The 14,504-nt window shown below is 43.6% G+C and overlaps 1 long non-coding RNA gene across 1 annotated transcript; it reads right to left on the minus strand.

The window, feature by feature from the left end:
• Positions 1 to 3,317: 3,317 nt before the first annotated feature.
• On the minus strand, positions 3,318 to 13,168 carry LOC310632850. The gene is made up of 4 exons (XR_014490921.1): positions 13,059 to 13,168; positions 11,083 to 11,153; positions 4,629 to 4,739; positions 3,318 to 3,612 (listed from the first exon to the last, which is right to left on the minus strand). It is a non-coding gene; the product is annotated as an uncharacterized lncRNA (long non-coding RNA).
• Between the last annotated feature and the right edge of the window lie 1,336 nt (positions 13,169 to 14,504).

The following is a 14,504-nucleotide window of genomic DNA, read 5'->3' on the forward strand; positions in this document are numbered from 1 at the left end:
GTGGTACAAGCAGTGGCGTAGCGTGGGCTGTCAGCACCCGGGGCAAGGCAAGTAATATGCACCCCCCCACACAGTGGGCGGCGACCCGGCAGTTCGGATCGGAGCGCCCCCCCCAGATGTTGCGGCCGGTGCGGCCGGCCCCCCCTGCACCCCCCATGCTACGCCACTGGGTACAAGAACCACAGCTTGCTGTCAGACGCAGACCTGGATTATGGGGCCATTGCTATTGGGGGTCAGGGAATAAGATGAAGGACCATCTGGTTCAATTAAACCTGTAAAATAACTTGATGGGTCTTCTAATGTAACATACGACTTAGGATCTCAATGATTTGGATTAGGCCCATGGTTAATCATCATCCCAAATTCAATTTATTTGTCTATTTGTGTACTATTTGTGTACTGTCTTTATTGATTTATAAAATTTATTGGCCACCCAACTTATCACAGGATAACACTGATTGTCTTACAATATTAAAAGATAAGAGCATGCAAAACCTAGATTATATAAATAGAATTTATTATTTATTTATTTATTATTGGGACTTATATGCTGCCCTATCTTCTGAACGACTCAGGGCGGCTAACAACAACAAAATACAATAATACAGAAGTTAAAAGAAAATTAAATTAATGGCCCCCGTAGAATAAATTAAAATTAAAAATTAAAATAAGTTAAAAATTAAAAACATAATTAAAATCCCTGTCAGTCCAGGTCAGCCTGATGGAAAAGGAGTGTTTTGAGGCCGCGGCAAAAGGACTGGAGGTCATCCGAAGCTCAAGGGGCAGCTGGTTCCATAGGGCTGGCGCTCCCACAGAGAAGGCCCTCCCCCTGGGGGTCGCCAGCCGACATTGTCTAGCCGACAGTACCCTGAGGAGGCCCTCTCTGTGTGAGCGCACTGGGTGATGGGAAGTCATTCCCAGCAGCAGATGGCCCTGCAAGTATCCCAGGCCTAAGCCATGTAGGGCTTTAAAGGTAAGTACCAGCACCTTAAATCTCACCCGGAGGACAACTGGTAACCAATGCAGCTCATGCAGGAGGGGTGTAATATGGGAGTATTGGGGTGCTCCCATCACTACCCACACGGCTGCATTCTGCACCAGCTGAAGCCTCCGGGTGGTCTTCAAGGGCAGCCCCATGTAAAGAGCATTGCAGTAATCTATACGGGAGGTAACGAGTGCTTGGGTGACTGTACGTAGGGCATCTTGGTCCAGAAAGGAGTGCAACTGGTGCACCAGGTGAACCTGGGCAAATGCCCCCCTGGCCACGACTCCAATATGATCTTCAAAACTGAGTCGTGAATCCAGGAGGATGCCTAGATTGCGTGCCCTATCAACGGGAGGTAACATCTCTCCTCCCATAACCAAAGATGGAACCTCTTGGACTAAACGAGATGCTAGAACGTAAAGCCACTCAGTCTTGGCTGGGTTGAGCCGGAGCCTGTTCTTCCCCATCCAAATCCACTTCCAGGCAACCACTTCCAGGCAACGGGACATCACATCGAGGGCATCACTGGGTTGGTTCGGGGTGGAGATGAAAACCCTCCATAAACAGCCCCAAGCCAATTGGCAGAGCTTTAAGCTTTAACTGGTATTTAAGCTCTTGTGGAAGGTCAGGGAGGTTGGATCCAACCTCACTTGGGGGGAGGGCGGCAAGATGTTTGAAAGGACAGGCTCAGTGGCAGAGGCCCTTCTCCTGGACCTCGCCAGCCAGAATGCCCTGGCTGATAGGGCCTGCAGCATGCCTCCTCTGCCAGAACAGGTGGGGAGTGCCAATCCCAGTGAGACGGTCTAGGTAGCCTGGACCCATGTCATAAAGGGCTTTAAAGATGATTACCAACACTTGAATTGCATCTGGAAGCAAACCATCAGCCTGGGCAGCTTGTAGAGCAGTGGTTTTACATGGGCCATGCTTTGGAGCCCAAGAACTGTCCGTCCTGTCACACTCTGCACTTTGCACTACCTGTAGCTTTCAAATGATTTTCAAAGGCAGCCCCATGTAGAGGGTGTTGCAATAGTCCAACTGCAGGATGACTAGGGCTTGAAAGACCAAATGCAAGTAGTCCTGACCCAGGAGGGGCTGCAACTAGTACATAATGTGAAGTTGTGCAAAAGCTCTCCTAGCTGCGATTGCCATCTTCAAGCAGGAGTTGCGAGTCCAGGAGAAACCCCCAAGTTGCGGTCTGGATCTGTCTGGGGTAGTTCTATGCAATTCAGACTATCGATGTCAAAGTCTTGGGCCTTGGGGCTCCATGCACCCAAAGCCATTTCATCTTGCCAGAGTTCAGTCAAAGCCTGTTGTCCTCCATCCAGGCCCCCACAGCCTCCAGGTATTTATTTATTTAGTTATATTTAGTTATATTATATCATGAGAGGGCAGCAACAGCTTCATGAGTTGGATATCATCAGTGTATTTTAGATACCTTAAGTCATGGTTACGCATGATCTCACCCAGTGGCTTCCTGTAGATCAGGCGTCACCAACTTTCTGGGTTGGCAGCCCGGTGGCAAAGGGAGGGCCAGATTTCTTTATGGACACATCCACACATACACAAATGTAGCTCCACGCATGTATGTGTGAGTGGGGCCGTGAGCATGCGCACTCTGTAACTGGGGCTGCTAGTGCCAGTGCAAGGGTCACGCTGAAGCTAATGCCAGCACAAGACTTGCACTGAGGCTAGAGCAGGTGTGAGGGTCATGCCAAGGCTAGCACTGATGGAAGTGTCATGCCGAGGCTAGCACCAGTGTGAGAGTCATGCCAAGGGTTGTGCCTAGGCTAGCACTGGTGGGACTATCATGCTGGTGTGAAGGTCACACTGAGGCTACCACTGAGACTAGCACAGGCATGAGGGGCATGCCAAGGCTAAAGATGAGGCTAGTGCCGGTGCAAGATTTGTGCCAAGGGTCACGCCGAAACTATCACTGGCATGAGAGAGGGTGCGTACTTGTGCATGCATGCAAGCACTGGCCAGCCACTTACATGGCTTGGTGGCCAAGAGGCCATGGCCCAGTAGTGGGCCATGGCCCATAGTTTGGGGACTTCTGCTGTAGATGTTAAAAAGCAATGGAGACAGTACTGAGCCTTGTGCATACCACAAGGAAAATAATGGAAATATGTACATGCATATTGCTGTGAAATAGTGTTAAGACTCCTCTTTTCCTTTTCCTTTTGAGTTTTGACAACTGGCATATTGTTGTGATATTCAGGGATATTATGTAGACTTGTGTTAGCTTTTGTGCAACATTATCAGTACTGAGGAAACTCCAACAACGCTAATTTGGTGTAGACATAGGATAGACACACAAAAAAGTCCTTTTTCATAGTATACAATGAAAGATCAGGTTTTATTTATTTTCCCATTCATGTAGGATGGATTGAGAATATTATTGGACATCACATTCCAAATCACTCTTGAATTTTGAACAAATCACATCCAGTGCAATCAGTTGAGGCCAATGATGTCATTGAGAAGGTCTCCAGTTGAAAGTGAACGCTAACGGTTGCATCTGTCGTAGTCACAACAAACGGCGCTAACCCCTGCGCTTGGTACTGAATTCAAAACATCACACTCATACTGACTGCCGCACCTCTTGGCATACCTTGGTGGATTGTACCCTACAGGAAAAAAAAGATTTTGTGGTTGCTGTTGGGAAAATTTTTTCACTTCACCAACATTGTCTTTTGTTAATGATGAAAGGTCCTAGATAGATTAGCCTTTCTTCATTTGTTCAGGAAGTTGGGCCAGGCACACAGCACAACCACATTATTCCAAATTCTTGCTTCTTTCATGTGAAAAATGTGTTGGATAGCAAGACTGAGACCGGGGCAGGGTGGTGAGGTTTGAAAGTGACATACTTGCTCCCCTGAGAGCAATCATGATATCCAAAAGAATCAGCAGACTGTCTAGTAATGCATCGGCAATCCCATTATCAAGCATTTTGCTTGCCCTGTAATCAAAGTCTTGTGGAGGAGCTTTAACTTGAAGTAATGAGTAACATTGCATTCTTACTCATTGTTGATGAAGGATTGTTTCTTATTGTTCTTGTTGAATAATACTTAGGGTAACCCTTGCATTTGTTCCAGGGTCCAGATTAATTTAGTCAGTTCTATTGTTTGGATATCTGAGACACTAATGCAAATTTTAGTGGGCTGTGGAAGCTACTTATTCCAGGATTCCTTCAGTCCTGAAAGGTGCATCCTGAGCCAAAGGATCCCTGGATATGTTATTGCTAACAATGGCTGACTCCATAACAACGATTGGGTACAGTATTGCTTATGTCAGAGGTAGACAACCTTGGCTCTTTTATGACTTGTGGACTTCAATACCCAGAATTCCTGAACCAGCCATGCTGACTCAGGAATTCTGGGAGTGAAGTCCCCAAGTCATAAAAGAGCCAAGTTTGCCTACTCCTGGCCTAAGTTCAGAGAGAAGCAGAATTAAAATTCACCTCAGGTCTTTTGGGCCTCGTGAGGTGAAGGTTATGGCCCTTGCACAGATAGAGCTAGTAAAGATCAGTATTCAGAAAGCAATGGACCCTGCAACCACTTCCAGGAGAAAATTCAATCATCATAGAGGTGAAAAAAAATTAAAGGAACTAAATATAATTATTTTTTCACACTATTATACTTACCAATTGCTTTAAAGAATATGGACATACATCGGTCTTGACGATCAGAGCAGGTAGCTGTGGTAAAACATCTTCCTCCATTGGGACAGTGATAACATTCCAGAGCATCCACAGCTGAAAGAGAGGAGGCAAAGCAACAACTCAATCTGTAATTTTCCATCACCTATCTTTTTGCCTACATATTGCATCAATGGGATTTGGGAGTAGAAATTTTAAAAATTATTTGCATCAAAGATTTTGAAAAGTTCCAGCTCTATGACTCAGTTTCAAATACAATAAGATTCGAGAATTCAGACCTTTGGGAAAAATGGCAAACGGAACACATCTCTGCTAAAAGTGGAACTGCTGACCGTGGGAGAATGAAAAGCTGGTGAGTAGACGGCTCTTTGTAATTCCCCTCCAGAAAAGGACCTCAGATTGCCCCCAAGAGCTCCAGACAATTGCTCCTCACAGGAGGACAGCATTCTCTGGCAAGTTAATGGCTGTGGCAGAAGAGACTGCTCAAACTTTTTGAACCCTGGGTTTGCATAATTCCTTTTTTTTATAATATTTTATTAGTTTTTCAATATTTACAATAATATCTTTAGAAAGCAACGTGATGTCCGAGTTACAATAGTTCCATTTTCAGACAGATACATATTATTACAAATCTCCACATTATTATAACCAATACTTCCTCTCTCTTTTTTCTTCGATATATATTACCTTTTATCTAAGTTAACATATTTTTATTGCTATCCATCAATCACCTAATAGTTTATTTTATTTTATTTTTTGAATGTATATCCATCGATCTTTTAATATATTTCATATTTTAACATTCCATCTTTAAAACATCAAACACCTTATCTATTTTTTCTAGCTTTAATTTTGTATTAATATTGAAATTAAAACATTTAAAATTTTAATTTCATATTACCAAATAACCTCTTTTTCCTTTGTACAATTCTCTTCCATACTTAATACTGTAATCCAGTTCTCATTTATCTCATTTCCATGTCTATATCAATTTTACTATATTTAAAATAGTAGTGATTAAAATACAAATCGCAAGGAGGAAAAAAAAAGAAAAAAGAAAGAAAGAAGAAAGAAGGAGGAAAAAGAAGAGGAGGACAATAAAATATTCTTGTTTCTCATTTATAGTTTCCACATATTAAACCTTAACCAAATTTGTTCCATTTTAACATTCAATACATCCTTCATAACTCTGCATTGAAATATACCAGCTACATTCTATCATTCTTAACATATATACATCTTAACCCATATCATTTTAAAAAGCTCAATATTTCAATGTTAATATTCATTCATTTGTATTTTTTATCTTTATTATTATTTTTGTTAAGTGATCAATATTTTTATCTACTCATAAAATCATTCTCGTAATCCCAGTACTATCCTGTCTATTTTAATATTATCTATTTCAGGCCTCTTAGAAATGTTCATATTTCTTCTGTCTTATTCTTGCTTTCTTCCTTTGCCATGTCATTTTACGCTTCTTTGCCTCCAGGTCATCAAAGCATTCTTATATTACAGAGTTAAAGAATCTGCCAATAGCACCAAATCTTATTATTTTCACCTCTTGATACAATTGTTCTGGTCCAAGTAAAAATCCTTCCATATTTTCTTCATCACCATCTTCAAAAACCTGTATTTGTTGACTATTTAATTCTTCTGCCAATATATTTAATTGTTCAATTTCTTCTATCGAGTCCTGTCCCAATAAAATATTAGTTGTAATCACAGTCTGAGTTTGGATTAGTTTTATCAAGATACTTTCTCACTCTTTTCCAAAGGCTCTTATTTCATTGCCAGCTGTAGAAAGAAGATGATAAGTTTGGTAGGATATTTCCCACAGAGCATGAATTTGTTTTTGAAAATCTTCCATTGTAGACTCTCACACCTGATGTTCAAGGTTATTCTTTATCTTAGGTTTTTGGTTTTTTTCTTTAAAGAGAAAATCAGAATTGCAATTTCACATTTAGCCACTGGGTGTCCTCCAAGTACTTTAAGAATCCTTTTCTTTTGTTATTTGTTCCTTAAACGTTTTGTTTCCAAAAAAAAAACCACCCCTGAATTTCTTCGCCGCCTTCCAAGGAGAGGGTTAAATTCCCCCTCCCTCTTCACAGGGGGGAAAGTACTTAGCAGCTTAATTAGGTTAAAAAAGGATGGTTGAGGTACAAGAGAGGAATCTTACCCTCGCCACTTCCATGCTGCTTAATGTTGCCTGATGTTAGCTTTGACTTTGGCTGTCTGCAGCTTAGGAACTGGCCATATTCCTATGGTCAGTCTTTCGTCCGCTGGTACAAGGGGAATGCAGGCACTAACGAGGGGGTTGCTGCCCCCCCCACATTTCTCCAAAAGCCCCTTCTGTCTGGACACCCATCCAGGGCGACTCTTCAGTCCCTCTAGGACACCCCCAGTGATGCGAATCTAGACATGGAAGATGGGAGCTGTCCTCCAGACGTCCATTTTACAGCTGTAGGCAAACCGGAAGTCTGGGTTTGCATAATTCCTTTTCAAATCATATTTAAAAATTGTTTCTTAACTGCTTTTCAGCTGTTTGGAACTTTGGGATCGACAAGTAATAAACAGCAAAAGGATGATTAGAATTTTGATTTGGAAATTTATAAATAGAATAAAGATCCAGATGGATTCAAAATAAGATTTTTGAATTAATTGTAAGAATCTTTCCTGTTAAAATATGCTTTTGCTTTGAATGCTTTTGCTTTTTTAAATGATAGGATGAGACTTTGAAGCTTGGACAATAGGGGGAAGTAGAACAAAGTAAAGATTACAATTAAAGAGAAGAACATTTAAATTTGACTTGCTATTTCAGAATGGAGTCAAATATTTTAACACTGAACATATTGAAGGATATTTTGGAAAAATGGACCCAGAAGTTAATTTAAACAGTGATTATCTATATAGATAGACTGTGTGAGATGGGATATGGGAAGATGGGATCATCGAAATCTGGTAAGTTATTAAAATTGTTTATATTTGGTGAGACGAGGGAAGTCATTTCTTTATATATTTTTTCTTTTTGCTTACTATATTCTTATTTTTTATTTTTTCCATTTTCCTGTACTTTTGTCTGCTATTTATTTTTTCATTTTTTAGTTTGTTTCAGTTTTTTTTAAATCATTGAAAGTATTGTGGGAAGTCAGGCTCTCAGAGAAAGAAATATTTTGGGGAATTTATAGAAGGCAGAATATATTTCCCCAAAGGAATAATAAAAAATCTTAGGAACCTCCTCCCCCCCCCCAAGTCTCTCTGTCCCAAGCAGAAATCAGGTCTGTAGAAACTCAGATCTGATAATCCTATTCAGAAAGGTTGGAGCCAGAAAGCTAGAAGTTGATGAGATTAGAAAGACAAAGAATCCTAAAATCTACATAGCCCACTCAAACTAAAGACCTTTGGGACATAGTAGGATTACCCACCGCCATCAGAATACCAGAAAGGCACACTGAAGCTCAGGTCAAAGTATATGACAAAGGAAATACAAAGCCTCAACCAGGAAGGACTCCAAATACAAAGCCCAAGGAGGTATAAAAGCCCACCACACCCTGCTATATGTGGTCAGCTTTCCCAGAGCCATCTTTCTGTCTGGCTCTGCTCTTCAATAAACTACAACCTTCTTTCTAAAGCAGTCTCCATTTTGTTTATTCCCAGCTTGGACTGGACCCTGATGAAGAATTTCTTTCAACAGTATACATTTTAATAAAATTACTGTTAGAGAATTCAGATATGAAGCTTTCTCTTTAGGAATTTAACAATTAAAAAACATTTACATTTCCTTCTGTTACACATTCTTCTGAATATGTTACATGTTGCTTACTTACAGAGGGACCCAGGGAGGCAGTTTATACATACACACAAATGTATGTGACAAATATGTTGACGAGGAGAAGGAGAAAACCCTGATTAGAATCAGAATAGTACATTCACAACTTTCCTTTCTAGCAAATTAAAATATTACATCGTTCTTCTTATTTCTGACATGTTTGAAGAAATAGAGGAGAGATTCTAGGCAGATGGTCCATCTCAGATGCAAACATAGAGCCAATAAATAACCATCATATTTAAATAATAGATTTAGAGCTCTTTAGCATTCCTTGGTCATGAAAGTTTATAATGCAAATCCCCTATCACAGTGGTGGTGAACCTTTTAGATACCAAGTGCCCAAACCGCAACCCAAAACCCATTTATTCACCGTGGGGTGCCGGCTGGGCGTGGCCATGGTTGGTGTGGCCACCTCGATGATGCTTATAGGGAGGGATGCCTGTGGGGGCCGGGCAGGGCTGGGGGAGATCCAGGGGGTCTCTGGCAGGTGGGGTGGTGGGTTGGAGGTTCGTCCTGTGGGGTGAGGCAAGGTGAGGCAGGGTGGGTGTGCCAATTGATGCAGGGCAAGGCAAGGCAAGGCAGGGGCTGGAGCAGCTGCTGCCTGATGCTATCGGCCCCCCCATGCACAGAGGCCAGTGAGTGCATGGGGGCCAACGGTGTCCGTCAGCAGCCACAGCCTCCTGCATCATGGAAGCCCCATTGGTATGGACGGAGACAGTCCCAGGATGGCTGAAAAGGAGACCTCACCTAGTGTGGGCCCTGTCTACACAGTGGCTCTGACAGGGGCTGTGGCTTTTGCTCCTTCTCCTGCTCTGAGCCTCTTGACTGGCCAACCACACAAGGAAGAAGGAGGTGGCAGTGGCGATGCTTGCATCGCCAAGCCCGGCTGGCCGCAGATCTGCAAGTGAAGCTGTGCCGCCATCCTCGTGCTGGTGGGGGCAGTGGCAGGGGAAGGTGACTATGGCACACACCCTCCCCTTCCCACTGCCACCCCACATCATCCCACATCATCTGACGGGTGTGGCTTCTGCTGCTGCTCTGACTGGTCAGCCATGCAGGGAAGCAGGAAGGACAGCGGGTCCATGAATCTGCTGCCTTGTCAGGCTGCTAGCTAGCAGCCGAGGCAGCTCCAGACCCCCCAGCTGCCCCTCCACCTCCTCCTGCTTCCCTGCATGGTTGACCAGTCAGAACAGCAGAAGCCACCACCGTCATATCCATCGAGTGGATGTGCCCAGGACAGGCAAGGGCTTTCTTCTGGCTGTCCCGGAGCCATTTGCACCTGTGCCGATGGGGTTCTGTGGCCAGTACTCCATTATGCCGGACAGCCAGCATGCTGCTCACAGGCCTCTGTGTGCAGGGGCTGATAGTGTCAGGCAGCAGATCCAGAAGTGAAGCTTTGCTGACCATCCTCACACTGGTGGGGGCGGCAGCGGGGGAAGGCAGGATCTGGCAGGCGGCCATTCTTTGCTGCTGCTGCCATACGTTGTCCCATGTGCGTCTCTGGGCCATGCATGCAGGACAATGTGGGGTGGCAGCAGGGAGGGGAGGGCGTGTGCCACAGTCACCTTCCCCCACCGCTGCCCCCACCAGCACGAGGATGGCAGCACAGCTTCGCTTGCAGATTTGTGGCCAGCCGGGCTTGGTGATGCCGGCATCACCACCGCCACCTCCTGCTTCCCTGTGTGGTTGGCCGGTCAAGAGGCTCAGAGCAGGAGGAAGAGGAGCAACAACCACCACCCACATTAGAGCCGCCATGTAGACAGGGCCCACACCAGGTGAGAGCTCCTTTCTGGCCATTCTGGGGCCGTCTCCGCCCACACCGATGGGTCTGTACTGCAGAAGGGAGATGGTGGCTCTGATTCCCCCCTGTAGACCCCCCATCAGACCCCTGTCCGGTGCCCCTTCTATGCAATCCTTCATGATGCAGTGTGGATGAGAGGCTCAGCCGGCGGGGGGGGCAGCTTTCCTCCGCGGAGGCATCCCAGCTCTCCCACGCCCCCCACACTGACCCCCTTGCCTTCCCTCAGCTGGGACCTGATGACCCCCACTGGTTGCTTCCAAAGGCCGCTCACTTACTCTCTCGCCCAAACTGCTCCTTTTATAAGTTCACTGACCCCGCCCAGCTCTCACAGCTGTTCCCAGACTCTGCATGTGTGGAGAGAGGGAGGGGGAGGAGCCCGGGAATGGCATGCATGCCCACGGGGATGGTTCTGCATGCCACCTGTGGCACGCATGCCATAGGTTCACCACCCCTGCCCTATCGCTTTAGGCAAGGCAGGAAAAAGATTCATCTTTCACTTTGCTCTGTTGAGTGCAACCCTTTAACAACTGCTTCTCGCAACTGCACTGAAGCACCTGAATCGCAGCCCGAGGAAAAGGAGGAGAGAGCGCAGGAACACTAGTAGGCAGGGAGGCCTAGGAGTGGGCAGACTGGGCCAATGCTGGCCATGGTGCCCCAAGTGCCTCCAAAGGCCCCTTTGATCTCAAGCACGCTTGTGCTGCCTTCTGGAGGTAGGACCTCCAATCTAGGATCTCTCAGTCTTAAGAGGAAGGAACTGGGTCTGTGAGGGAAGAGCCATCAGTGTTGAGTGATCGTGACTCAGAACTTACCTTGCGACCAAAGCATTACAGCAAGAACGCAGAAGATTATTTTTCTCATTGTTTTTCCGGCAACGGAGGGCCTGCAGTCAAGAGTTGGAAATCAGGGTCACTTGCTGTTCACACTAGCATTTCTTTCGATTTTCACGAAAGGCTCAGTGTGGAACGAATCTAGAGATTACATCTAAGTACATAACCCTATTTAATATTTTGAGCTATTTGATATGTTAAGAGCAATTAAAATGTATATTCCAGCAAAACCAATTATCTTAACTGTTCTTTACATTCTTTGTGACATTATGTTTTGAGAATTTTTTATATTTATAATGGGAAATGCTCCTCATAAAAAGATCCTGTTTATTACATATCAAAGGTACGAAAGGGTAAGCCCCAAGAAGTTACTGACCACATCTTTGTGTAGCGTTATCAGCCTAGCCAATGTTAATAAATGCTGGAATGTGTGGTCCACTAACATCTGGAAACACTGCAGCTGCCCTCCCTAATTCTTGCTATAGTATTTTTCTCTAACATATTTAGGCTAAAGAAAATGAAATAATTCAAAATAATAAAAATAAAAATAATCATAATAGTTATAACGAGAACTACCAGAAGTACAGGCAGGATTTCGAAGAGGCAGAGGAACTAGAGATCAAATTGCCAACATACGCTGGATCATGGAGAACGCTAGGGAGTTCCAGAAAAACATCTACTTCTGCTTCATTGACTATGCTAAAGCCTTTGATTGTGTGGATCATAACAAACTGTGGCAAGTTCTTAAAGAGATGGGAGTACCAGACCATCTTATTTGTCTCTTGAGAAACCTATATGCGGGTCAAGAAGCAACAGTGAGAACTGGACACGGAACCACTGATTGGTTCAAAATTGGGAAAGGAGTCCGGCAAGGCTGTATACTGTCACCCTGCCTATTTAACTTATATGCAGAGCACATCATGAGAAAGGCAGGGCTAGATGAATCAAAAGTTGGAATTAAGATTGCCGGAAGAAATATCAACAACCTAAGATACGCAGATGATACCACTCTAATGGCAGAAAGTGAAGAAGAACTAAAGAGCCTCTTGTTGCGGGTGAAGAAGGAGAGTGCAAAACTTGGGTTGAAACTTAACATTAAGAAAACCAAGATCATGGCATCTGGCCCTCTCAATTCCTGGCAAATAGATGGGGAAGAAATGGAGGTAGTGACAGATTTTATTTTCCTGGGCTCCAAGATCACTGCAGATGGGGACTGTAGCCAAGAAATTAAAAGACGCTTGCTCCTGGGGAGGAAAGCCATGGCAAATCTAGACAGCACACTAAAAAGCAGAGACATCACCCTGTCAACAAAAGTGCGTATAGTCAAGGCTATGGTCTTCCCAGTTGCAATGTATGGCAGTGAAAGTTGGACCATAAGAAAGGCTGAGCGCCAAAGAATTGAGGCCTTTGAACTCTGGTGCTGGAGAAGACTCCTGCGAGTCCCTTGGACTGCAAGGCGATCAAACCGGTCAGTCCTAGAGGAGATAAACCCTGACTGCTCTTTAGAAGGCCAGATCCTGAAGCTAAAACTCAAATACTTTGGCCACCTAATGAGAAGGAAGGACTCACTGGAGAAGAGCCTAATGCTGGGAAAGATCGAGGGCAATAGAAGAAGGGGACGACAGAGAATGAGGTGGCTGGATGGAGTCACTGAAGCTGTAGGCGTGAGCTTAAATGGACTCCAGAAGATGGTAGAGGACAGGAAGGCCTGGAGGAACATTGTCCATAGGGTCGCGATGGGTCGGACACGACTTCGCAGCTAACAACAACAACAACAAATAGTTATAACACAGCAGTAACATTAAAACATTATTTTCTCAGGTATACTAAGATTGCATTTCTTCCTCTAATTTAGAACATAACATCTATGCTCAGTAAAAAAAAATTCTCCTAGATATTTATTATACAATTAGGCATGTAATGAATTAAAAATATGTCTGAGAAAAGCTGAATCTTACCTTTGGTACAGTTGAGATAAAAACAAGCTATGGTTTGCTAGCTGTGGGTACAGCGGCAAATATATATAGTGTTGTCTTATCTCTTCTCCCCCCACCTTTTTTTGGTCTGATTTTGAGAAATTCTTGGGAAATTCTTACTCTAAAATCACTTGTTCTGCAACAGTTGTGATGTAGGAATTTTTAACAGAAGGGGAAATCCGTTTCTTACTCAATGGGTAAATAACTCTGTAAAGATCGTAATTCAATGTTCTGGAACTTGCAAAACACATTGCATGCTGCAGCCAAGTGGTTTTGTTTATTTATGGAATAAGCAGACAAGAGGTCAGGATTACTGCCTGATTGCTTAAAATGAAAATTTTTCCTCCACCCGCCCCTCTAAAGCTCTCTAAATATTTGATCTCCTTTTAAATATATACTGTGGGAATAATTTATAAATTTGTGTAACTGTTAGAAATATTATATAGGGAATCATATGTTAACTAACCCAGGATTCCGTAGAGTTACTGATCAACAGCCTCTGAAATTCTTGAAACTCAAACATAAGAATTAATTAAGCACTTATTTCAAGTTATAAATATACATTAGCAAACACACAAAATTCCATTAACACAATGTAAACATAATTATAATGCTCACAGTTCAAAGGAAGAGACTCAGCCCAAATCATTTAATTTAATCAACCCCTTCTCTGGCTCAACACATATACATGTCCACGCCCCTCAAGTGTCATCCTAGAATTAGCACGTACACCCTTCCACACCCAGGACAAGCTCCCCTATAGAGCAACCATTCTGTACCCCATTTTCTCTGTAGTTGCCCCCATAGGCAAACCTCTTTGCCTTTGAGATTAATATAATTCTTCTTTCCTCACAGCTGTCTGGATTTCATTTTTATTTATTCTTGTGCAACCCTGGCTTAGCTTAGAATTTCAAATTATTCTTCTGACAATACTGTATGGCCACTTCCTCTTTGAACTGAATTGGTACAAACACACAAAGCTGCGTTTTATTCAACTGGGGCTTACTCAATAAGCCAAAGCTGGTGGGCCCATACAAGACATTTTGTTATGTTTTTTTGATTTCCCAACCTGGTTAAACAAAGACAGCAGTGAAGTAGCACAAGAACCACAGTCTGCAGCCAGACACAGACCTGCATTATACTTGCTGTTGCCACTGAGGTTTGAGGAATAAGATAAAACAGTGTGTAGTTCAGTTAACTCTCTAAATAAACCTAATGTACCTGTTAATACTACCTACAGCTTAGCCTGCTATGTGAACCTGGCTACTTTCTATCCAGAAATTATTCTCAGGCTTATGTTGGCCCTTCCACTGTATGTGAATGGACTTAACCACCCTACATGTAGCTACATCTTTGCAAATTATCTATTATATTGATGGGGGGGGAAAGTGGATATAAGCAAAAACTCTCACTGTTGCTTCTTGACCC

This window comes from Vipera ursinii, assembly GCF_947247035.1.
Source record: "Vipera ursinii genome assembly, chromosome: 1".
NCBI classification, from domain to species: Eukaryota; Metazoa; Chordata; class Lepidosauria; order Squamata; family Viperidae; genus Vipera; species Vipera ursinii.